The sequence below is a fragment of the Chrysochloris asiatica genome, unplaced genomic scaffold (genome assembly GCF_000296735.1).
Source record: "Chrysochloris asiatica unplaced genomic scaffold, ChrAsi1.0 scaffold00177, whole genome shotgun sequence".
NCBI classification, from domain to species: Eukaryota; Metazoa; Chordata; class Mammalia; order Afrosoricida; family Chrysochloridae; genus Chrysochloris; species Chrysochloris asiatica.
Window position 1 is genome coordinate 1920260 of NW_006408695.1, and position 24476 is coordinate 1944735.

Sequence of the window (24476 nt, forward strand, 5' to 3'; positions counted from 1 at the left end):
CTTCGGACATATTGTCAGGAGGGTCCAGTCGCAGGAAAAGGATATTATGTTTGGTAAGGTGGAGGGTCAGAGAAAAAGAGGAAGACCCCAGTGAGATGGACTGGCAAAGTGGCAGCATCAATGGGCTCAAGCGTGGCAACAATTGTGAGATTGGCCCAAGACTGGGCAGTGTTTCTTTCTGTTATACATAGGGTCGCTATGAGTAGGTACCGATTCGATGGCACCTAACGACAGCAACAACATTAACTGTGTTAACATTATAAATGTTTAAAATACTGTGAGAATTATAAAAATGTGACACAGAAACATGAAGAGAGCACATGCTGCTGGAAAAGTGGTGCCAATAGACTTGCTTGATGCAAGATAGCCACAAACTTTCAATTAGTAAAAAAATTCATTGTCTGTGGTACATAATAAAATGAAGCTTAATAAAAAATGGTATGCCTGTCTTCCCTCAATAAGAATTAATTGTGATCAAGTGTTTCCTATTAAGCATCAATGTGAATCTATTGCTGTTTCTGCTAGTACACGGTATGTATGTCATAGGCACTTAATGAATATTCAGTTGTTCAATTCAATTGGATTTAATGATGAACACTACAAATTGTGAATTAAATTAACACAGTGTTGATATGATACAAAGCATAGACATAATGAGACCTGGCGTAAATCTATAATAAGAGTAGTTCAAGTCATTGAGTTTGGAAGTATTGTGTTGTAGTAAAAAGAGTAAATCCAGACATGGGTATCAAAAAATTTGAGTAGATTTTAACTCTGTTGCTAAATAGCTGCATTTGTGTGTGGCTCTCATAATAGTTCTCACCATGTTCATATTTTGAAAGCTCTAATATGGGCTAATGCATCAGACCACAAAGTCGTTTGAACTGCAAGGTTGGTGGTTCAAGCTCACAAACTAACTGCTCCTTGGAAACCCTATACAGGGTCACTACAACAACAATGAAATGACATGTGCAGGCAACCTGCACATAGTAAGAACTTGATATAGGTTGGTGTCTCTGCTTTTTTCCATTCTTACCAAATTTCTTACCAGTTTAAAAGGATATTAATCCCTTTGTCCTTGAGTTGATTCCAACTCATAGTGACCCTATAGTACAGAGTCGAAGTGCCCCCTGGGGTTTTCAAGGCTGTAATCTTTATGGAAACAGACTGCCACCTTTTTCTTCCATGAAGCCACTCAATGGATTCAACCCACTGACCTTTCTGTTAGCAGCTGTGCCAACAGAGCTTCTTAAAAGAATATTAAATGCTTTAAAAATCTTAGACTATTCATTTAAATCTGTCAACTATTGATTCTTTTATTAAGCAAATGAATTATTTTCCAGTCTAATAGGTAATTATGAAGTGATTGATTATATTCAATTGTGTCAATACTAAAGGAGACCGCCTAAAAGAACAGCAGCAATGCTGAAATAGCAGTTATGAGACTGAGTTCTAGATTTCAATCCTATGGCCAAATTATCTTTCCACTCTGGGAAGCGCAATTGCTCTAGCTTTAAAATGAGGGAGTTAGACAATTCAACAGGAAATACTCAGAGCTCTCTTACTAGAACCACAGAAAAAGACTCTCTTCTTTAATGTAATTTGGTAGAAACAATAGAGAACTAGGAGAACAAAACATAGTTATTTACCTAAGTGAAAGAATGAATTCATGCAGTTGAATTTTCTGTCCCATAAACATGCTTAAGAATTGAAAAATTAAAATTAAAAATTAAAAAGCATTCTTTTGTTTTTTTTTTTAATCGCTTAAGCAAGGAAGGCATTTATTTGTATGAGTGAAAATATCCTGACAAGGAGAGACATAGTGGACTTTTTGGAGCAAGACAACACACATGTCTTGCCTGTGCAAGTTTTAAACAGATTAACTATTCTCTTTACTGCGATAATGAAAGAAATGGGAGAACAAAGAAACTGGGCCTTTCTATCTGGAATTTTTCTCAACTGACAGAGATTATGGTCAGTGGATGCTATAAAGGCTTCTGGGATGCTGATCATCACTCATTATGGGATATAGTTGATAGCATCCCATGCTGGAAGGTTACATGTTGGTCAGGGTTGGAGAATCTGTGCATGGTCTGGATCAGATTCAAGTTTGTTCTGACCTAACAAGTTTTTAAAAGACAGTTTTAAGGAAATTTTACATGGGAATAATAGACAAAACCATAACATTCTAGGTTGTGGGTGAGGGGGTCTAGGGTGTGGGTGAAGCACAAGATTCCTCACATGGGACTGTTGTGCAGCTGAGTCAATGAGTAGGTCTTTGGCCATGCAGCAATAAATTCAAGCCTCGACTTTCGTTATTGAAGGATTCTCTGGACAAATTATTGAATGATGCAGAAAGTATCAAAAGAAGATGGAAGGAATACTCAGAGTCACAATACCAAAAGGAAATGGTTGATGTTCAGCCGTTTCAAGAGGAACATATGATCAAGAGCCAATGATACTGAAGGAGGAAGTCCAAGGTGCACTGAAGAAGGAATTTACAAAGAACAAGGCACCAGGAATTGATGGAATAAAAATTGAAATCTTTCAAGAAAGTCAGGCAGCCACTCATCTCTGCCAAGAAATTTGGAAAACAACTAACTGGTCAACTGATTGGAAAAGATCCATATTTGTGCCCATCCCAAAGAGAGGTGACCCAATAGAATGCAGAAACCATCAGACAATGTCTTTGATATCGCATGAGAGTAAAGTTTTACTCAAGGTAATACAGAAATGGCTGGAAGCTTACATTGACAGAGAACCTCCTGAGATTCAAGCTGGATTCAAAAGAGGACATGGAATGAGGGACATCATTTCTGATGTCCAATGGATCTTGCCTGAAGGCAGAGACTATCAGAAAAATGTTTACCTGTGCTTTATTGAATAAGCAAAGGCTTTCAATTGTGTGGATCATGACAAGCTATGGACAACATTGTGAAATATGAGTATTCCAGAACGCTTCATTGTGCTCATGAGGACTTTGTACATGGACCTAGAGGCAGTTGTTCAAACAGAACATGGGAACACTGAATGGTTTAAAATTAAGAAAGATGTGTGGCAGGGTTGTATTCTGTCACCATACTTATTCAATCTCCATGCTGAGCAAATAATCTGAGAAGCTGGGTTATATGAAGAAAAATGTGGCATCAGTATTGAAGGAAGACTCATAAACAACCAGCGATATGCAGATGATACAACCTTGTTTGCTGAAAGTGAAGAGGACTTAAAATACTTACTGGTGAAGATCAAAAATGACAGCCTTCGGTATGAATTGCATCTCAATGTAAAGAAAACAAAAATCCTCACCACTGGACCAATAAACAATATTCTTATCAAAGGAGAAAAGATTGAAGTTGTCAAGGACTTCATTCTTCTTGGATCAACCATCAACACTTATGGAAGCAGCAGTCAAGAAATGAAATGACATATTGCATTAGGCAAATCTGCTGCACAAGAGCTTTTTAAAGTGTTGAAGAGCAAAGATGTCAGCTTGATGACTAAGGTGCGCCTGACCTAAGCCATAGTATTTTCAATAACCTCATATGCATATGAAAGTTGGACAATGAATAAGAAAGACTGCAGAAGAATTGATGAATTTGAGTTATGGTGTTGGAGGACAATATTGAAAATACCATGGGCTGCCAAAAGAACCAACAGATCTGTTTTGGGAGAAGTGCAACCAGAATGCTCCTTGGAGGCCAGGATGGCTAAACTTTGTCTCTCATACTTCATGCATATTGTCAGGAGGGACCAGTCACTGGAGAAGGATATTATGTTTGGTAAGGTGGAGGGTCAGAGTAAAAGAGGAAGTCTCCCAGCAAGGTGGCTTTACAAAAATGGCAGCATCAATGGGCTCAAGTGTCGCAACAATTGTGAGGTTGGCCCAGGACCAGGTAGTATTTCATTCTGTTGTTCATAGGGTCGCTAACTGTCGTTACCAACTTGATGGCACCTAACAACAACAACAGCAATAAACTGGTCCTTTTTTCAGTTATAGTTAACTCCAACTATCCTCATTCCCTTGGAATCCTAATGTGGTACTGTAGGACAAAGCACTGGACCATAAGGTTTGAACTGCAGGGTAGAGGTCCAAACCCACCAGCCACTCCTCAGAAACTCCACACAATGTCTCTCTAAATTGGAACGGACCCAGGGGCACTCAACAGCAACCACAATCTCCATTCCTTGGTATGTTAGTCTATCAGGCCAGCCCCCTGAAAGGCAATTTTGCCCTCATACTTGCACAAAAGTGTCAGGGTGTGTCCTTAATGATATACCAAAAATACCTTCATGTTATCTGTTGTTGAAGCAAACTCTTTTGTTTTTTTTAAGTTGTTATTGTGAATTGAGAGAAAGTTTACAGTGCAGATCATCAGTTTTCCATTCAACAAATCATATACTTTGTTTCATTACATTGATTATAATCGCCTCCATGTAAGTACAGTTAAAATTTAATCTTTGATTATGCTTGCTTTGTCATTTAAATGATTATTTCTTTAAATAATGACAGTTAATTTTATTCTTATAATCTTTCTTTGTGCAGCTCATCAGTTTTCACCACTGGTTTTCTGTATGTCTATTGCTTTAGCACCATGGAGGCTACATAAAATAAGATCTGGTACCTGATTTCAGATTGTTATAAGTCGGGCTGCTAACCTCAAGGTCAGCAGTTCGAAACTACCAGCTGTTCCATGGGAGAAAAAAGAAGCTTTCTGCTCCTGTAAAGATTTACAGCCTCCGAAACCCTAGCCAGGGTCGCTATGAGTCAGAACTGACTCCATGGCACACCACCACCAACACAGTCTAGCAAGAGACAGAAAATGAGAGACAGAGAGAATTCAAGGAAAATAAAATAAGGTTTCTAACTAGGGCATGTGAAGATGGGGAGTATTGAGTAGAGAGTGATTAATTATGGTTGAAGGAAGCAATACTCAGTAATTTTAAAATAAATTAACTGTAACTTTCCATACATCTTACTCAGGATAACTGTTTTCCTTAAAAAAATTGCATTTGAGAGTGAAGTGAATTGAGGTCTTACAAGGCCCACAAGAAGACTTTATAACAAAGTACTGGATTCTACTGCATTGGTAAGAGAAGAAACAGATGTGGAAGGGGATTCTTACCAAGTTGTTGCTGATGCTTTTAATTAATTCACTCATTTACTCTTTCAATAAATCTTTATAGAGTGACTCCTTTGTGATGGATACTGTTCTGTCTGCTAGGCATACAAAAATAATTGACCTATCAGAAATTCATCACTGCTCCTTGGAGAAATGTTTGATTTTCGGATGGGTCAGGAAATCTACAAGGTAAACTTGAATCATCTGTAGTGCTGGAAATTGGAGTGTTAAACACTACACACAGAGACATATACATTGATGGTTATATGCCAAAGAGACAAAGAGCTAACAGAAAGTGTGGTCAAAGCTGGAAAAGTATAAGGAAAAAAATGAATACAGTAAGATTGGATTATAACCCAAAATACAAGACAAATATCTACGCATCCATGCTGGTGTAAATACATATGTTAATAAGTAGGCAAGAGGAGACACGTCTCTCAGACAGTAGTTATGTATGTACTCAACCATTTTGGAGTTGGCACATCATCTCATCATTCCAATCCATAGCAACCTTGTATAGGGTTTCTATGGAGCAGCTGGTGGGTTTGAACTGCTGACCTTGTGGTTTACAGGCCAGTGCTGATCCTATAGCACCACACCATGAGTCTACTCTATAAGTGTAGGCTATGCATATTGACTTCCAATGAGTACAATATGGAAAGGAAAGAGGAATAACTATTTTGGACAAACCTGATTAATACTACCTCAGCCAGGTGATCAAGGTCACTATTGGCAGTCATAAATTATGTTAGCAGTAGGTACTCCTTGATACGATGTGATAAAACTGGCACTTTACCTCTGTGAATTTCCTTTCACACACCCATAACCTCAGTCTAATGCGGAGAAAAACTTGGAAAAAATATTTATATAAGTATGCCTTACACAACACCAGAACTGCTCTCTTCAAAACTTCCAAAGTCATCATAAAGAAGAAAAGCCTGAGAGACTGTCAAAGCCAGGAGGAGCTTTATATTTAAGTTGTTAAGGACTTCATTTTACTTTTTTCAACAACCAATGACCATGGAAGCAGCAACCAAGTGAATCAGACAATGTGCACTGGGCAAATCTACTACAAAAAACACATCTTTAAAGTGTTAGCAAAGATGTTACTTTAGGAATCAAGATTCAGTTGACCTAAATCATGGTATTTCCCTTTGCTTCATATGCATGTGCAAGTTGAACAATGAATAAGGAAGACTACAGAAGAATTGATACACTTAAATTATGCTGTGGGCAAAGAATATTGCAACTACCATGCATTGCCAGAAGAACAAACAAATCTGTTTTGGAAGACATACAGCCCCCAACAGAATGCGGAAATCATCAGACAATCTCTTTGTTATCTCATGTGAGTAAAGTTTTGCTAAAGGTAATACAGAAACGGCTACAATCATACACTGACAGAGAACTTCCAGAGGTTCAAGCCGGATTCAGAAGAGGCTGTGGAACGAGGGTTATCATTGCTGATGTCTGATGGCTCTTGGCTGAAAACAGACAATATCAGAAAGATGTTTACCTGTGCTTTATTGGCTATGTAAAGGCTTTCGATTGTGTGGTTCATGACAAGCTATGGACAACATTGTGAAGTATGAGTATTCTGGAACACTTAATTGTGCTCATGAGGAATCTGTACCGGGACCAAGAGGCAGTTGTTAGAAAAGAACATGGAAACACTGAATGTTTTAAAATTATAAAGGTGTGTGACAAGGTTATACTCTTTCACCATACTTATTCAACCTGTATGCTGTGCAAATAATCTGAGAAGCTGGGTTCTATGAAAAAAAAAAACACGTGGCATCAGAATTGGAGGAAGACTCATTAACATTTGTTGTTGTCGTTAAGTGCCCTTGAGTTGGTCAGACCCATAGTGACCCTGTATAGGGTTTTCAAGGAGAGGCTGGTGAGCTTGAACCACCAACCTTGTGTTTCAAACAACTTTGCCGTCCAGCTCATTAGCCCACAGTGCCACACCAGGACTCCAACAACAATGTAGGGTGTTAATAATCAAAGGAACTGGATGCAGGGTATATGGGGACTCTGTACTATCCTCTCAGTTTTCCAGAAATAATATAAAAGTGTTCTGAAAATGTCTTTGAAAAATTTTGCTAATTAATGGAGCTTGCTAATTTATTTAAAATACAGATGGACTTCAGAAGGTTTCTGGGAAAGTTATATTATGTTTTAATTCCATTTTTCCATGAACTTATTGCATGCTCTTTGTATAGTAATGTGAAATGGAATAAATTCTGTAGAGAAAAATAAAGTAAGAAAGGGTAAAGAGTACTGGATGTAGTATGATTTATAAATGGATACAGAAGATCTCGAAGAGAAGAGGCTCAGCATTTCTCAATCTGAAATAACTGAACAAGCAATTCAAGCCTAAACTTGTGTAGTGGTTACAAATCAGGCTGCGAACCTTAAGGTCAGCAGTTTGAAACCTCCAGATGTTCCATGGGAGAAAGCTAAGGCTTTCTGCTCCCATAAAGATTTACAGCCTTGGAAACCATGTTACAGGGTCGCTATGAGTCAGAACTGATTCCACAGCACATTACCACCACCATGGTCAAAATATTGAATGATGCAGAAAGCATCAAGAGAAGACAGAATCACTATACCAAAAAGAAATGGATGATGTTCAAACATTTCAAGAGAAAATATATGATCAAGAGCCAATAGTACTGAAGGAAGGAGTCCAAGGTGCGTTGAAAGCATTGGCGAAAAACAAGGTTCTAGGAATTGATAGAATACAAATTGAAATCTTTCAACAAACTAATGTGGCACTGGTGGTACTCACTCATCTATGCCAAGAAATTTTGAAGATCTGTCTAACTGATTGGAAGAGATTCATGTTTGTGTCCTTTTCAGAGAGAGGCGACTGAACAGAATGCAGAAACCATTGGACAATATCATTAATATGACATGCAAGTAAAATTTCCTAAAAGTAATTTTAAAATGGCTGTAACACTACATTGACAATAGTCAGCAAGATGTTCAAGCTGGATGCAGGTATGGAGGTGGGACAAGGAATATCATTGTTGATGTCAGACGGATCTTGACTGAAAGCAGAGAATACCAGAGATGTTTATCTGTGTTCTATTGATTAAATGAAGGCTTTCAACTGTGTGGATAATGGCAAGCTGTGGAGAACACTACAGAGAATGAGTATACCAGAGCATTTAATTGATGAGGAACCTATACATAGCACAATAGGCAGTCACTCAAACAGGACAAGGGGACATTGAATGGTTTAAAATCAGGAAAGGTGTATGCCTGGGATTCATTCTCTCCCCATACTTATTCAATCTGTACATTTAACACATAATCCGTGAAGCTTGACTATATGAAGAAAAACATGACATCAGGATTGGAGGACGACTCATTAACAACCTACATTATGCAGATGATACAGCCTTGTTTGCTGAAAGCGAAGAGGACTTAAAATATTTATTGATGCAGATCAAAGACCAGTATGGGTTATATCTTAATGTAAAGATGGGTTGCCTTTAGTATGGGTTGCATCTTTATATAAATAAAACAAAAATCCTCACCACTGGACCAATAAATAATATCAGTTAAATGGGGAAAAGATTGAAATTGTCAAATATTTCATTTTGTTTGGATCTACTATCAACAATCATGGAAGCAGCCGTCAGGAAATCAAAGGGCACTTTGCATTTGGCAAATCTGCTGCGCAAAACCTCATTCTGTTGTGCATAAGTTTGCTATAAATCAGAACTGAGGAAAAGGCACTTAACAGAAGAGACTAGAGCATTTGGATAATGGCTTGCAAGAGGCAGTCAGAGGAATCATAGTAACTGAAGAAAAGAATTCCAGGAGATAGAATAGCTGGTTCAAAAACCCTGGGGAAGGGACACACTTGTTGTGTTTGAGGAGTACCAAAGACACCTGTGTAGCTGTAATGAAGTGGGCAAGGGAAGTAGTGGTAGAAGGTAAAGTGAGACAGGGAATGGTTAGCCTGATCACTTAGGGCTTTTGGCCATTGTAAACTTCTCAATGGATCCCTTATACCAAGTGAGATGCAAAGCTACTAGTGTACCATCTGATCTATATTTTAATGGTGTCTTTCTAAGTATTGTGTGGATCACAGACTGCATAGGGCAAAGGCAGATGCAAGAGCAAAGCAATTAAGCTATGTTCTGACACATAGCGACCCTGTACAGGATTTCTGAGGCTATAAATCTTTATGGGAGCGGAAAGGCTCATCTTTCTCCTACAGTACAGATGGTAGTTTTGAACTGCTGACCTTGTGATTTATAGCCCAGTTTGTAACCACTATGCTACCAGAGCTCCTTATTGCAATAATTATGTGAGAGATAAGGGTGGCTTGGCCTTAATATATGGGTAGATTTATTGACAAGTGGCTGGATCTGGAAATATTCTGAAAATAGAGACTACAGATTATTGATTATGTTAATGAAAGACGTAAGGAGCAAAGATGGTGTGGTCATACCTGATGTGGAAGAAGGGGTGTGTGCTAGAAGTTAAGAAGATCATTGTCAAGATTCTTTGCTTTTATCTCCCCAATACATCCCAAATTTGACTTCTCTCCATATCCATCCTGCCTCTCATCAAATATCTATCATTCTCTCTTCTGGAGCATTGTATTAATCACCTTGTTGAACTCCCTGCTCCATTCTTGTCTTACTACCAGTTCTTCTTCTGAAAATTAATATGACTGGAAAAAAAATGTACAGAGATATCATGGGCTTTGTTCAGGCTACTGCAGCAAAGCAACTGTAGCATAAGCAAGTCACATGAAAGTTTTGTTTTCCCAGTAAATATAAAATTATGTTTACACTATATTGTAGTCTATTAAGTATACGAAAAGTTTGAAATATTGCAAGAATTACCAAAATGTTGCACAGAAACACCTAGTAAGTGTACGCTATTGGAAAATGTTGCTGATAGACTTGCTCAATGCAGGGTTGCCACAAACCTTCAACTTGTGTGTTTTTTTAAAGTAGTAACTGTGAAGTGGAATAAAGTGAAGAGCAATAAAATGTGGTATGCCTGTGCATTGCCTCAAATCACTGCCCTGTGTGAAACCCTCCAGAGAATCTCTATTCACTCACTGTAGCTGAAATCCAAATCCTTATCCATAGCTCCAACTTCATTTACTGAATTCTAATTGATCTAGCATTTCCTCTATCCCTCAGGGAATGCTCTTTCCTGTCTCCATCTTAACCTGGGGCATTTGCACAAGATAGCCCTTCTGCCTGGAATAGAGTTCATGATTGCTGCTTTCTTAATCTTTGTACCTTCCTAGCCTTTGCACCTTATTCCACCCTATTCAAATTAATCTTTCTTCCCCCTTGTCATTCTGTCTCAGCATGATGGTATTTCTTTTATTGGTCTTATCAAAAATTGACATTTGAATGTGTTTAGTTGATTTCTGGCCGGCCTTTCCATCAAATCTATATGCTTTAAGACATCAAGGGCCAAATGTGTTTAGTTCAATAATTTATTCCAATCACCTAATGCAGTGTTGTACACATAGTAGGTACTCAATAAACACTTGCTGAATTAATGTGCTTATAAGTTATTTTTATCTTTCTGATTATTTCATCAGTACATTATTTGAACAGTTCATTTGCTTCAGCTTTACCACACTCCAAATTCCTAACCATTGGGTTCCAGAGAAACACTGATAAATGCTTAACCTACAAAAGATACTTAGTAGTTAGGCTAGTGATAGAATCTCATTGAGTGGGCCCCTATTCTGCACAAGTGGAGTAAAAATAGGCACTGCTTAGCAACCAGCATTTTGTACTGAGCTCTCTCCTCTGAGAAAGGCAGAGAGATGCTAGGGCTAAAACATAAAACAGTAAGGGGATTTAGGAACTGGTAAGTATATTAAACAATTAGGGAAAAGTGCTTTTGAGAAAAGCCTCCAAACAGTTGCTCCAGAAAGAACAAGAACATGACATGCTAATGATGAAAGAATCCCCTTTTACAGGAAACCTTTGCATCCAAAATTAGGTAGTGCACTCAAGTCATATTACAGAATGGGATCTGTAACTGAAACTGAAATAGACGAATGAACACAACTCTACCCTGGCTTGCCCTTCTGTTTAGCTTGACTCATTTTTCTTAGTGCCATACTCACCAACTATGTAAATAGAATTAAAACCAAACAGAGACTGGAAAATCAGAACTTGACTAGAAGAAGATAAAAAAAAAACAAAAAACAAAAAAACCCAACAACAGCAAGTTTTGATAAAGAAAACAAGGGTAAATGGCTACAATTTGATGAATTTGACCTATACTCATGGAGGTAGTAACTCAAAATACCAACAGAAAGGGAAGGAGTCTTCACATCAAGTATCAATGCTATCCCATCTGTATACAGGGTAGATAGGGAAGGGCAACTTAGACATTGGCTACCTAAAATGAGGGGGTGATAAAGGCACAAAGTGACTGGCTTACAAGGTTTCAAGAGGGAGTTTAGTTTAAGAGTGTGTGAGGGAAGATAGAGTCCCCCATTGAATAGTTTTCATCTTGTCTAGATGGGTCTGGTAAAAAGAGATGGGGATAAGATTCTTTTGATTCAATAATGAGTAATTGTTATCATGGCTAATTGTGACTGTCACAATTGTAAAGATAAAAGTTTTGTAACAAAAAGGTAGGAGTAGTTAATCTTGCAGTCCAGAAACAGAAGAGCCTAGGACCATCAAGGGAGAAGAGCACAAGTGGAATGTGGAACCTTATCCAGAGAAGTAGCAACACCAGAGATGGAGGCAGAGATGGGGATGTGGAAAGAGGGAACAGCCGAGTCTCTAAATTAGTAGAAAGAGAGGGACTGAGAGCTGGCGGCCAGGAGGCAGACTTGCAGAATGTGCCCTTTGGTGGTTTAAATTATTATATATGCCTGAGTGTTTAAAAACCAAAAAGAGAGCTAAAATGAATAGAGAGAAATGCTGTTAACTGATGGTACATGGAGGTGATTATAATCATTGTAATGAAACAAGGTGTATGATTTGTTGAATGTAAAACTGATGATCTGCCCTGTAAACTTTCACTCAATCCACAATAAAAACTTTTAAAAAAGCAACAACAAACTGTGTTTCTTATTTACTTATGGATTGAATTGTCCTCTTCCCCTCCATGTCCCCCAAAACACTAAACTGAACAAAAGATGTGTTAGAAGTCCTAAACCCTCACCCCTAGGATTTATAATCCTGACCATGTTAGGAAGTAGGGTCTTGGAAGAAGTAATTATTTAAGACAATATGAGATTATATTGGTTATACTGGAGTATGATGGATTTTATTCTGGTATAAGTGGTGACCTTATAAAAAACAAGAAGATACAAGAGGGATATAGAAAGATTGCCATTGAAGATGGATGAAGAGATTCCAGTGACCAGGAGAGCTAGGCTGTCACTGGAAGTTAGGAAAGAAACATAGTCTTCAGAAGTAATCCACATGACCAACTTCCTGAATTCAAACTCTCAATCTTCAGAACTTTGAGAATAAATTTCTGTTCTTGTAAGCCTCCCAGTTTGTAATAGTGCAATGACAGCTGTAAGGAACTATTATTATCAATTTGTAAGGTTGGAGCTTTAGTTGTGGTTTTGAGTTTCAATTATAATCTTACTGGTGGCATATTCAGGACTCAATTTTGTTTCTGCCACACATTTTTGTATAACTCTAGGCAAGCTATTTTTGCTCTCTGAGACCTACTCTGTTTAATCATAAATTGAAAAGATTCAGTGATTTCCAAAGCTGCTTCTGGATCTAAAATCAGTGATTTAAATATATTCTTTGTCTAAAATCTAGGCTTCAGAAGCAACTACCACCACAATATTTCTGAAAATATAATTATTTCATTGGACTAAAATATGCCAACCATCATGAAAATGGTACATGGATGGCAACTCCCCATTCTTTAGTATATGGAGTCAATGGTAGCTAAGTACAACAACAAATTATTTCAAGGGACACAAAATCAATGAAATCCATTTATATGTTTCCGTACCAGATACTTTTGCTTAAGTATCTCATTTAATTCTCCCAATAACATTTGAAGGCTGGTTCCCTGACAAGAAAACCAAAACTTAAGCAAGTAAAATGTGTAGCCTAAATCAAATATGTATGAGTAATATTTTCTTTTTAATCCCAATTGTCTGATTTTTTTAATGTACAGAACTGTCCTCACGTCACAGCTCACTTTCAGAAAACTTCCACAAGTCAGTTTTTCCATTTATTAATTCATTACCTCTGAGTTCTGAATGTGCCTTTTAACACATATGGTAAAACCTGCAAACCTGTGCAAGATGGAAAGCTGTCAGAGAAGGAAAATAAAAATATTTTCCACTAAAATGAGCAATAGAAAAAGGGTAAGTTTGCATCATGTTAAAGGCAGAAAACTGTCAGGGTCAAGAAAACAAGGTAGTCACATGGTGTTCCTGCTCTCATAGTGTCTCTGTGTTGTTGTGTTCTTAAGTGCCCTCAAATGATTTTGACTCACAGCAACCCTATATAGGCTTTCCAAGGAGCAGCTGGTGAGTTTGAATCACTGACCTTGAGATTCAAACCTACCTGTGGTCCAGTGCTTATCCTACAGTGCAACACTTGTTTAAAAATTTTCCCTTTAACAGAAAGCTATATGTTATGGTTTCTCTTTAGAAGGCTTTGGAGGGCTACTGCAAGAGGAAGAGGCTTCCAGTATGGGATGAGGGTCAGCAATATGGAATTCTGATCAAGCCCATCCCAGCCATGGTCCCAGAACTTGGTTCCTCTGTAAGCTTGCAGTCTCTCCTGGTGAAAACATTTCCAAAGTCACCTGTCCAAACTCCCTGGGCTAGCCTAATACTCCTATGGTCTGGAGTGTTACCTACGGAACAATAATTCTGTTTGCAAGATTTGCAAGTCCCCTTCTCATTCACCACCCTGGACTCCTATTACACACACACTCCACTGATCGTTGATTCCCTACACCCTGCCTACAGTCAAGAGGATTCTCCACTTGTGCCCAACAACTCTAGATCTGCCACAGTCTTGAAAATCAACCAACTTTCATATTACCCTCCATCTGAACCACACCTTTCTTGGAGAAGTCTCACCCTTACTAAGGCTGCCCTTTCTTGGGTACTCTCCCTCTGTCCCAGGGTACCATAGTTTCCTTATGTTTTATAGTTACTCGTCTACCTTAGTTAATGATTCTTTGTATTCAACTTCCTCCTGCTTCAATTACTCTGTGGTCTGTATATCCCGATTGCACCAAGACTATAACATCAGTGGAATTAACTTCATCATACATTTCAAGCAGAGTACATAGTAGAGAAGGAGTCCTGTTGGCATAGTGGTTAAGCAAAAGATCAGCGGTTCAAACAAATCAATCTGCACTAAGGAGAAAGATACAGCATCCAGCAAGATTTGCAGCCGTGGAAACACCGTGGGGGCAGTTGTACTTTGTCCTACAAGATCACAATGAGTTGGAATTGACTGGATGACAGTAGAGTTTTATTTACTTATTTATTTTTGGTATATTTTAAAGCGAAGGTGAATCTCTCAATCTTGAAAAATAATACCTTAGAAAGTATCACATTTTGGAGAAGACAATTGTCAATAAACATTTATATCTATTTCATCTTAATTGGTTTAATGGAGAAAGAGAGGAAAACTGTCAAAGAAAGGTAAGGAGGGCTTGACAAACAATTTGAGTTATTGGGGCAAAAAAAAAAAAAAGAAAAAAAATTGTATTAAATATCTGCCCCTTCTCTCTCTCTTTTGAATATTGTAAAACCAAAATGATCATGGGTTAATGATACTGAAGAAAAAAATCCAATATCCATTGAAGTCATTGGCAAAGAACTAGGCACTGGAATAGATGGGATACAAATTGGAGTTTTTCAATTCACTGATCTATTCCAAGAAATTTGGAAGACAACTACCTGGCCAACTGACTAGAAGAGATCCATATTTGTTCCCATTCCAAAGTGAAGTGATCCAATGGAATGCAGAAATCATTGGACAATATCATTAATATCACATGCAAGTAAAATTTTGCTAACAAATGGCTGTAACCATACATTGACAGAGAACTTTTAGAGGTTCAAGCTGGATTCAGAGGAGGGTGTAGAACAAGGGATATAATTGCTGATGTCAGAAGGGTCTTGGCTGAAAGCAGAGAACTTTCAGACATTTTATGTTTACCTGTTTCTGAAAGGTAAACAAAGAAGAACAGAGATCCAGGTGGTGGGAAGGTCAGGTAGATTACTGGATAAAATAGACTGTCTTAAATGGAGGGCACAACTAATGGAATATAAGGTAACCACAATGGTGTTGGGGTTGGGGGTTTACTTTGGGTGTTGGGGAGGGCAATGCAAGAAGGGGGGGAGGTAGAAGAACAAGATAGATAGGGGAACACTGAGACAAGTTTGCATGGTGTAGTGGGACAGAGGTAAATAGTGATGCATATTCAACCTTCGAACAACAGGGCTCTGGGATACAGAGATCTAGATATAGCTTGAAGAGGGTAAATAATACTAAAATCCTTGACTGCCTTATGAATATTAGTTTCCCTTGCCTACTACTGTAAAATAGACACTTGAGTGGGATAGAAAGGAATGTTGGGAAACATGATTGGAGAACACTTGTAAGCCCGCCTTCAGCCTATAACTGATGGAATACCTAAAAGGAGTTCTACAACTTGCCCAGTGAAATAGGCCTCATGCAAAGCCTTTACAGAGTATAGGACCTTAGGTGGAATCCTGAGTCCCATCCACAAACTTGTGAGGTGAGACATTCCCACTAGAAAGGACAAGCAGACTGGAACAGCTACAGTGACAGAAGATACATCTTCATGATGAACCTACCTATACTCAGAGCTGTAGTTACTCTAAATACCAACAGAGAGGGAAAGAGTCTTCAAATCAAGTATCAATGCTATCCGCTCTGTACACAGGGTAGATAGGGATGGGCAACTTAGACATTGGGTATCTAAAATGAGGGGGCAATAAAGGCACAAAGTGACTGGCTTACAAGGTTTCAAGAGAGAGCTTAGTTTAAGAGTGTGAGGGGAAAGAAAGAGTCCCCACTGAATAGCTGTCATCTTGTCTAGATGGGTCTGGGGAAAGGAGATGGGGATAAGATTCGTAAGATTCAATAGTGAATAACTGTTATCATGACTAATCATGACTGTCACAATTGTAAAGGTAGAAGTGTAACAAAAAAAGGGGAGTGGTTAATCTTACAGTCCAAAATCAGAGGACCCTAGGACCATCAAGAGAGAAAACCACAAATAGAATGCAGGACCTTATCCAGACAAGCAACAACGCCAGAGATGGAGGCAGAGATGGGGGCATGGAGAGGGGGCGTGGCTGTGGACTCTAGTATCATCAACTAAGAAGAGAAGGACTAAGAGCTGGTGGCCAGGAGCAGACTTGCCTAATGTGCCCTTTGGAGATGTAAATTATTATATATGCCTGAGTGTTTTTTTGTTTGTGTGTTTTTTAAAAAGCTAAAGTGAATAGAGAGAAATACTGTTAACTGATGGTATATGGAGGGGATTATAATCAATGTAACAAAACAAGGTATATGAATTGTTGAATGTGAAACTGAGGATGTGCCCTGTAAACTTTCACTCAATCCACAATAAAAATCTTAAATTAAAAAAAGAAAAGAAACCAAGGGAAAAAGTTGGGGAAGTGATGTTACACTGAAGAGGATCACCATCAGTGAGATGAACAAAGTTTGTATATGTTAAATGTAAAGCTGTTCGTCTGCTTTTTAAGTTTTCACTCATTTCACAATAAAAAGTTTAAAAGAAAAAAAAAATACTTACTGGTGAGCTTGAACCACTGACCTTGCAGTTCAAATGAGTTTGCAGTCTGACACATTAGTCTACAGTGCCACATCAGGATTCTTACACAAGTGTAGGAAACATAAATATAATGGAATGAATTTGACCTCTGACAAGTGTTTGGGTTCCAACTCATAGCAACCCTGTATAGGATTGCCAAGGCTTGTGAGCTTGAATCTGATTTTATAGTCCAATGCGTTAACCCACGGAGCTATACCAGGACTCCTGTTCTATCCATAGAAGTCTATATACAGTATCCATCTTTACTTGGAGGGAATCTTTACTTGGAGGGAATCTCTAGTGGGGTGACATAGGAACCCATCTCATGCCTAATTTGATTCAGTGTTTTTGCTGGTGGGTAAAAATCAAATAGGAGAGTTCATTAAACTTTGAGAAAATAGATGCCAGGAGGAAGACTAAGAACCCAAAAGAATTGAATAGGATTGAATCTAAACACTCAATAAATTTAACAGAGTTAAATGAAAGTTGAGTTGTCAGTAGATTTATACTTCAAGAGAAGTTCCTGAAATTTTATAGCTCTCCCAAAAGGAGAGAATATTTACTATTTTCTCAAAAAAGAAGTATGTGCATTCCCTGTTTCTGCTGATTTCTCTTGGTGTAAGTGGAGCCTTTAATGAATTTTCAGAAAGATTCATATATAGAAGTTTTTCTCTCTTGGTTTCTCTAAGCAATGCCCAAGAATCAGGCATGACTATGTTTATGTAAACTATAAATCTGATTGATTCATTTTGAAAAGGAAATCAAGTTATGAAGGAAAGATAAATCAAGGAAGATGTTAGCTACCAAACAACTCCTTATAGGATTCAGTTTTTGTCAGTATCTGAATGTCCAAATGGGCTTCTTATGCAGTATTTATACATAAACATTTTACAGTCCTGGTGTGGTGCTGCAGGTTAATGTGGTGGACTGGAAAGTTGTTTGAACCACAGGGTTGGCTGTTCAAGCTCACCAGCCACTCCTTGGAAACCCTATACAGGTCGCAATGGGTCGGAACTGACTTGATGACACTGAACAACATTGACAATTTAGGGTGGATTTGTGAAAGTTGTAAGTAAATATAGGCTATCTCTGTATCTATCTATACAATAGTTTGTCTATAAAATGTATATGTATTATATATAAGATATTGTCAACATATGTGTTTATGTTGTTGTTAAGCATCATCGAATCTGACTCATAGCAACTTTGTATAGAGTTTCCAAGGAGTGACTGGTGAATTTGAACTGCCAACCTTGTGGTTCAAACCAACTTTGTAGTCCAGTTCATTATCCCACAGCACCACACCATTATGCATAAAAATATTATAAATACACACACACACACACACACACACACACACACACACACATATATATATATATACTTCAGAAAAATATATATGCTGCTGTAGGCTAAGCACTAGAATCCTGATGTGGCACTGTAGGATAAGCATTGGAGTGCAAGGTCAGTTTGAACTGCAAGATTGGAGATTCAAACCCACCAATTTCTCTTGGAAACCAAAAACAGGGTCACTATGAGTCTGAACCAACTTGAGGGCATACAGCAACAATAACAACTTCAGATAAAGATAAAATATATATGTTATGCATATGTATATATATACATATATATACATATATACTATGCTGGACTCTGAACTATAAGGTCAGTGGTTCGAACCCACCAGTTGCTCCTTGGAAACCCTGTACAGGGTCACTATGAGTTGGAATCAATTCAATGACACTTAACAACAACAACCACATACTTCATACATTTTTATTGTTATTGTTGTTGTTAAGTGGCATTGTTTGGGTTCTGACTCATAACAACCCTGTATAGGATTTCCAAGGAGCAGCTAATGGGTTTGAACAGACAACCGTGTGGGTGAGGGTTTATCTTACAGTGCCACTATATACAGATCTATTTCATATAAAGTCACCTTAAAATATTTATGATAATAAATAATATTATAATAATAGACTATCTAATAATTTCCTAGCATCTTATTTGCTGATTCTTGTAGTAAGCATTGTCTTAGAAAAAAAGTAAATTGCTTGCATTCACACAGATGGAAAATTGCATATGCTGGGTTTGTTGTTGCTGTTATTAAGTGCCTTGGAGCCTTTTCTGACTCATAGTGACCCTGTATAGGGTTTCCAAGGAGTGGCTGGTGAGTTTGAACCAGCGACCTTATGTTTCAAACTGACCTTGTGTTTCCATGCTTAACCTTAGGTCTTGCTTTATCTGATTCCAGAGCCATTTATTGCATACCAGAATTGACAGAAGTCTGGGATATCATATAGTTCACACCTAATTGAGAGAAGAGGAGAAGAGAAATGAATTGCCTAAAATGAACTTCCAGAATCAGAATTTAAACCAGTATTTCCCTGACTGCTTGTTTGTTATGTCTTCCATCACATTCAGTTTTCTCTCTCTCTCACTTTTTTAAACAACTGCTCTATCTCTCCATGTCCTCATCTCTACTTCCATCTCTGGTGTTGCTGTTTCTCTGGATAGGGTCCCACATTCCGCGGGTGCTCTTCTCCCTTGATGGTCCTAGAGTCCTCTGTTCCTGGACTGTAAGATTAACTACTGCCTCCTTTTTGTTACAAAATTTATACCTTTGAAGTTGTGACAATCATAATTAGTCATGATAACAATTATTCACTTTTGAATCATGAGAATCTTATCCCCATCTCCTTTCACCAGACCTGTCTAGACAAGATGAAAACTATTAAGTGGGATTCTTTCTACCTTCCTCTACACACCCTGAAACTTAAATCTTCTTGAAAATTCATGCATTTTTAGCAGCCCCCCATTTTAGGTAGCCAATGTCTAAGTTGCCCACTCAGTTCACACAAAACAAAAACAAAACCCCAGTATAAATGGCAGTATAACCTCACCAGAAGGAATACACAGCAATCAAATTACCTATATCTGTGGGAAGAGACCACAGAAAAACTCCATATCATCAGCCAAAACAAGGCCAGGAGCAGATTCTGGTACAGACCATTCATTTATTCACGTTAAGACTGAAGCTGAAGAAAATTATAACAAGTTCATGATAGCCAAAATATGACCTTGAACATATCCCATCTGAATTTAGAACCATCTCAAGAACAGATTTCATGCATTAGGCACTAAATGACTGAAAATCAGGAGATGTTTGATGACATCAAGAACATTATACATGAAGGAAGCAAAAGGTCATTAAACAGATAGGAAAGAAAGAAAAGACAAAATGGATGTCAAAAGAAACTTGTCCTTCAGTGTAGAAAAGTTAAAGCACTTGGAAGAAATGATGAGGTAAAAGAGCCGAACAGACAAAATTTAATATTATAATGAATATGCAAAGAATTGGAGTTAGAAAATTTAAAGGGAAGGACATGCTCAGCATTTCTCAAGCTGAAAGACCTGAAGAAAGATTCGAACTTTGACTTGCAGTATTGAAGGATTCTCTGGGCAAAATATTCAATGTTGCAGAAATCATCAAAAGAAGATGCAAGGAATACACAGTCATTGTACCAAAAAGAAATGGTCAATGTTCAGCCATTTCAAGAGCTATCATATTCAAGATCAAATCCTACTGAAGGAAGAAGTCCAAGCCTCACAAAAGGCATTGTTGAAAAACAAAGGTCCAGAAATGAATGGAATACAAATTGAAATATTTCAACACATCTCAAGCACTCATTCATTTCTGCCAAGAAATTTTGAAAACAGCTATTTGGCCAACCTATTGAAAAGAATTTATATTTGTGGCCATTTCCAAGAGAGGTTACCCATAGAATGCATAAATCATTGAACAATATCATCATATGCAAGTAAAATTTTTCTGAAGATCATTCAGAAACAGATATAGCAGTCAGTACATGAACAGGGAACTGCCAGATATTCAAGCCAAATTCAGAAGAGGATGTAGGGATGTAATTACTGACATCAGATGGATCTTGGCTGAAAGCAGGGAATATCAGAAAGATGTTTACCTGTGGTTTCTCAACTATGAAAGGCTTTAAACTGCGTAGACCATGACAAACTATAAATAACTTTGTGAAAAATGGGTAATCTAAAAAAACTTAATTGTACTCATGAGGAACCTGTACATAGACCTAGAGGCAGTTCTTAGAACAGAACAAGGAGATACTGAATGTTTTAAAATCAGGAAAGGTTTGTGCCAGGGTTTTATCCTTTTACAATATTTGTTCAATCTGTATGCTGAACTATTGATCTGAGAAGTTGGATTATATGAAGAAGAATGTGGTATCAGGATTTGAGAAAGACTCATAAACAAGCTTTGATATGCAGATGATAATGACCTTGCTTACTGAAAGCAGAGAAGACTTAAACTACTGATGAAGATCAAAGACTACAGCTTTTGGTATGGAGATTGTACCTCAAAGTCAAGAAAACAAAAATCCTCACAATTGGATCAATAAACAACATGCATGTAAATGTAGAAAAGATTGAAGTTGTCAAATATTTTATTATGATTTGATCCACACTCAACACTTATAGAAGCAGTCAAGAAATCAAATGATACACTACATTAGTTAACTTTGCTGCACAAAACCTCTTTAAAGTGTTCAAGAGCAAAGATGTCAGTTTGAGGACTAAGGTGCACCTGCCACAAACCATGGTATATTTAATTGCCTCATATGCATGTGAGAGTTGGACAGTGAATAGGACAGCTCTTAGAAGAATCAATTCATTTGAATGATGGTGCTGAAGAATCAAATATGTGCTTGAGGAAGTATGGCCAGAATGCTCCTTAGAAGCCAGGATAGTGAGACTTCATCTCTCATACTTCAGACATGTTATCAGGAGGGATAAGTCACTGGAGAAGGGCATCATGCTTAGTAAAATGGAGGGTCAGGGAAAACGTGGAAGAACCTCAAGGAGATGGACTGACACAGTGGCAGCAGGAATGGACTCAAGCGTAACAACAATTGTGAAGATGATGCAGAAGCAGGTAGTGTTTTATTCTGTTGTATATGGGAGTCCTTAATAGTCAGAAATAACTAGGCACCTAACAACAACAACACTCGCGAAAGCAACAGTCAAGAGATCAGACGACGTATTGCACTGGGCAAATCTGCTGCACAGGAACTTTTTAAAGTGTTGAAGAGCAGAGATGTCAGCTTGAGGACTAGGGTGCGCCTGACCCAGGCCATGGTATTTTCAATAACCTCATATGGATGCGAAAGCTGGACAGTGAATAAGGAGGATCATAGAAGAATTGATGCCTTTGAGTTGTGGTGTTGGAGGAGAATACTGAGGGTGCCATGGACTGCCAAGAGAACCAATAGATCTGTTTTGGAAGAAGTGCAGTCAGAGTGCTCCTTGGAGGCCAGGATGGCTAGGCTTCGTCTCTCCTACTTTGGACATATTGTCCGGAGGAAACAGTCGCTGGAGAAGGATGTCATGCTGGGTAGGGTGGAGGGTCAGAGAAAAAGAGGAAGACCCCCAACGAGATGGATCAGCCAGGTGGCATCATTGATGGACTCAAGTGTGGCAGCAGTAGTGAGGTTGGCCCAGGATGGAACATTGTTTCGTTCTGCTGTGCATGGGGTCGCTATGAGTCGGTTCCGACTCGATGGCACATGACAACAACAACAACAACATGGACTTCTTTAACACAAACATCAGTGTTGAAGTCCATAAAATAATTTTAAAAAAAGATTAATGGCTTGTATAATTAACTAGTGCTATCACTAAATTGAGCTCTGGTAGCGTAGTGGTTACGAATCGGGCTGCGAACCGTAAGGTCAGCGGTTCGAAACTACCAGCCGCTCCGCGGGAGAAAGATGAGGCTTTCTACTCCCGTAAAGATTTACACCCTCGGAAACCCTGTACAGGGTCGCTATGGGTCGGAATCGACTCGATGGCACTTAACAACAACAACGCTTAGGAGCTCTGGTAGCGTAGTGGTTACAAATCGGGCTGCGAACCTTAAGGTCATCAGTTCGAAACTACCAGTTGCTCCGCAGGAGAAAGATGAGGCTTTCTGCTCCCATCAAGATTTACAGCCTTGGAAACCCTGTACAGGGTCGCTATGGGTCAGAATCGACTTGACGGCACAAAACCACCAACACCCTTAGAATTGATAACAAACAATAAGTGTTGGTCAGCAAGCCACAAGGTCAACAGTTTGAGACTACCAGTTGCTCCGCAGGAAAAAGATGAGGCTTTCTGCTCCCATCAAGATTTACAGCCTTGGAAACCCTGTACAGGGTCGCTATGGGTCAGAATCGACTTGATGACACTTAACAACAACAACAACAACACTAGAACATGGATGGTACTGTGGTTTAAGAAGTCAGTCTTTGGATACCATCTTCCCTTCCCTCTGCCCACCAAGTTTGAATCCCATTTATACTACTGCCTCATTGGGTTAAACAAGTTTGGAAGAAAGAAGTAAGGTAAAACAGTAAAGAAAGACAGGAAGACAGGAAGGAGAGAAGGGAGAGATGGAAGAAAGGAAATGCAGTTTTGGGCTGTAGAGGAAATATCAATTTCTTTCATTGAGTGAAGTTAGCTCTTGGTGATTTCAGGGAAGTCATGGAAGACAGTTGAGCAAATCTTTAAGGATCTGATACAATTTTAATATGCATAGTAAGATGGTCTATTCAATTTAAAGTTATATCTCATTCAGAGTTTTAAGATATTCATAAGAATTTATACCAATTTAAACTTCCTCTCCCTATCTCCTAGTGTGGTACTGTAGAGATATGCATTAGACCACAAGGTCAGTTGAATTGCAAGACCAGTAGCTCAAACTCACCAGAGTCAGAACCAACTTGATAGAACTTAACAACAACAACAACAGGCAAAACTGTACTCTAAAGGTTAGGACAATGGTCACCAATTTGCAGCCTGTGGGTTAAATTTAGCTATAGACCAATCCATGAAGGGTTTCGGAACATTTCAAATTATTTTCCGACCTTCAAAAATCAAAACATTCTGCATAAAAATTGGCATTAATAAGGTCCAGAAAATATTTTCCAAATGTAGGAAGTATTCAAGATTCCTGTATGACACAAAGATAGAAAGAAATCTGAAAGCCCCCCAAACAATGCCTGGCATAAACGCACTATCAAACATGACTTAAAAAATTTGAAACATTACTTAAAAAACACAAATGGCAGAAGACAAAATAGATGTTCGGGACCTCCTAAAAATTAAACATTGATGTGCATCAAAAGATTTCACCAAAATAGTAAAAAGGGAGCCAACAGACTGCGAACAATTGTTTTTTGCAAAAATTTATCAGACAAGGGACTAATTTCTAAAATTTATAGAAAATTACAATACCTCTACAAGAAAAAGACAAACAACTCAATTAAAAAACGGACAGAGGACATGAACAGACACTTCACCCAAGAAGACACTCAGGCAATTAATAGACATGATCATTAGCCATTAGAGAGATGCAAATCAAAACAACAATGAGATATCATCTCACACCAGCATTAATACCAAAGTTCAAAAAACAGAAAACAGCAAATATTGGTGAGTATGTGGAGAGATTAGGAC